The sequence below is a fragment of the Rhinopithecus bieti genome, unplaced genomic scaffold, assembly GCF_001698545.2.
Source record: "Rhinopithecus bieti isolate Rb0 unplaced genomic scaffold, ASM169854v2 scaffold_5399, whole genome shotgun sequence".
Taxonomy (NCBI): domain Eukaryota; kingdom Metazoa; phylum Chordata; class Mammalia; order Primates; family Cercopithecidae; genus Rhinopithecus; species Rhinopithecus bieti.
Window position 1 is genome coordinate 182,183 of NW_016804747.1, and position 3,395 is coordinate 185,577.

Genomic DNA, 3,395 nt, shown 5'->3' on the forward strand with positions numbered 1-3,395 from the left:
GTGTTATATGATCATGTCCACAAACCAGTTGAAATCCAAAATTTACTGAAGAGTGGTCTCCATTCACAACCCTAGTCACTGGAAATGTGTGGCAAGTGGGAAAATTTCATTACTATTGGGCAGAGATAACTTGCCATTTTAGTTGAAATGTGATACATAAACCATTAAAACTAAATCTTTCTGTCTCAATTACATGGTGTATCAAAGTGTTTGTAAGTTTACAGACAAAATTAAATAAAAATGTGAGGCCGGGCATGGTAGCTCACGCCTGTAATCCCAGCATTTATGGAGGACGAGGCAGACAAATCACCTGAAGCCAGGAGTTCTAGCACAGTCTGGCCAACATGGTAAAACCCTGTCTCTATTAAAAATACAAAAATCAGCTGGACGTGGTGGTGCATGCCTGTAGTCTCAACCACACAGGAGGCTAAGGCAGGAGAATCTCTTGAACCCGGGAGGCAGAGGTTGCAGTGAGCCAAGATCGTGCCACTGCACTACAGCCTGGGGAACAAAACCAGACTGTCTCCAAAATAAATTAATAAATAAAAGGGATATATGTCAATGTCAATGATAATTCATAGGATAAGTAAAAATTTTTTATATACTTTTAATTCTGAGATACATGTATAGAACATGCAGGTTTGTTACATAGGTATAAATGTGTCATGGTGACTTGCTGCATTCATCAACCCGTCACCTATATTAGGTATTTTTCCTAATGCTATACCTCCCCTAGACCCCCAGCACCCAACAGGGCCCAGGGTGTGATGTTCTTCACCCTGTGTACGTGTTCTCATTGTTCAGCTCTGACTTATGAGTGACAATACATGGTGTTTACTTTTCTGTTCCTGTGTTCGTTTGCTGAGAAGGATGATTTCCAGCTTCATCCATGTCCCTGCAAATGACATGAACTTATCCTTTATTATGATTGCATAGTATTCCATGTTGTATATGTGCCACATTTTCTTTATCCATTCTATCATTGATGGGCATTTGGGATGGTTCTAAGTCTTTGCTACTGTGAACAGTGCAGCAATAAACATACATGTGCATGTGTCTTTATAGTACAATGATTTATAATCCTTTGGGTATATATTCAGTAATGGGATTGCTGGGTCAAATGGTATTTCTCGTTCTAGATCCTTGAGGAATCACCGCACTGTCTTCCACAATGTTGAATGATTTTATATTCCCACCAACAGTGTAAAAGTTTCCTATTTCTTCACAGACTCTCCAGCATCTGTTGTTTCCTGACTTTTTAATGATCGCTATTCTAACTGGAGTAAGATGGTATCTCATTATGGTTTTGATTTGCATTTCTCTAATGACCAGTGATGATGAACTTTTTTTCATATGTTTGTTGGCTGCATAAATGTCTTCTTTTGAGAAGTGTCTATTCATATCCTTCACCCACTTTTTGTTTGTTTGTTTTTTTCTTGTAAATTTAAGTTCTTTGTAGATTCTGGATATTAGCCCTTTGTCAGATGGATAGATTGGAAAAATTTTCTCCCATTCTGTAGGTTGCCTGTTCACTCTGATGATAGTTTGTTTTGCTGTGCAGAAGCTCTTTAGTTTAATTAGATCCCACGTGTCAATTTTGGCTTTTGTTGCCATTGCTTTTGGTGTTTTATTCATGAACACTTTGCCCATGCCTGTGTCCTGAACAGTATTGCCTACATTTTCTTCTAGGGTTTTTATGGTTTTAGGTCTTACGTTTAAGTCTTTAATCCATCTTGAGTTAATTTTTGTATGAGGTGTAAGGAAAGGGTCCAGTTTCTTCAGTTTTCTGCATATAGTTAGAAAGTTTTCTCAACACCATTTATTAAATGGGGAATCCTTTTCCCATTGCTTGCTTTTCATCAGGTTTTTCAAAGATCAGATGGTTGTGTTATTTCTGAGGCCTCTGTTCTGTTCCTTTGGTCTNTTTTGTTTGTTTGTTTTTTTCTTGTAAATTTAAGTTCTTTGTAGATTCTGGATATTAGCCCTTTGTCAGATGGATAGATTGGAAAAATTTTCTCCCATTCTGTAGGTTGCCTGTTCACTCTGATGATAGTTTGTTTTGCTGTGCAGAAGCTCTTTAGTTTAATTAGATCCCACGTGTCAATTTTGGCTTTTGTTGCCATTGCTTTTGGTGTTTTATTCATGAACACTTTGCCCATGCCTGTGTCCTGAACAGTATTGCCTACATTTTCTTCTAGGGTTTTATGGTTTTAGGTCTTACGTTTAAGTCTTTAATCCATCTTGAGTTAATTTTGTATGAGGTGTAAGGAAAGGGTCCAGTTTCTTCAGTTTTCTGCATATAGTTAGAAAGTTTTCTCAACACCATTTATTAAATGGGGAATCCTTTTCCCATTGCTTGCTTTTCATCAGGTTTTTCAAAGATCAGATGGTTGTGTTATTTCTGAGGCCTCTGTTCTGTTCCTTTGGTCTATTTATCTGTTTTGGTACCAGTACCATGATGTTTTTGTTACTGTAGCCTTGTAATATAGTTTGAAGTCAGGTAACGTGATGCCTCCAGCTTTGTTCCTTTTTGCTTAGGATTGTCTTGGATATATGGGCTCTTTTTTTTTTTTTTTTTTTTTTGGTTCCATATGAAATTTAAAGTAGTTTTTCTAATTCCATGAAAAAAGTCAATGGTAGCTTGATGGGGATAGCACTGAATCTATAAATTACTTTGGGCAGTGTGGTCAATTTCACTGATATTGATTCTTTCTATCAATGAGCATGGAATGTTTTTTCATTTGTGTCCTGTCTTATTTCCTTTAGTGGTGTTTTGTAGTTCTCCTTGAAAATGTCCTTCACATCGTTGTAAGTTTTATTCCTAGGTATTTTATTCTCTCTGTAGCTACTGCGAATGGGAATTCACTCCTGATTTGACTCTCTGTTTGTCTATTATTGGTGTACAGGAATGCTTGTGATTTTTGCACATTGATTTGGTATCCTGAGGCTTGGTGAAGTTTCTTATCAGCTTCAGGAGATTTGGGGCTGAGATGATGGGGTTTTCTAAGCATACAAACATGCCATCTGCAAACAGAGATAATTTGACTTCTCTCTTCCTATTTGAATATCCTTTATTTCTTTTTCTTGCCTTATTGCCCTGGCCAGAACTTCCAATACCATGTTGAATGAGAATAGTGAAAGAGGGCATGCTTGTCTTGTGCTGGTTTTCAAAGGGAATGCTTCCAGCTTTTGCCCCTTTAATATAATATTGGCTATGGGTTTGTCTAGATATTGATGGAACGTATTTTTTTTGGAGACAGAATTTCTCTCTTGTTACCCATGCTATAGTGCAGTGGCCTGATCTCAGTTCACTGCAACCTCCGCCTCCTGGGTTCAAGCGATTCTCCTTTCTCTGCCTCCTGAGCAGCTAGGATTACAGGCTCCTGCTACCATGC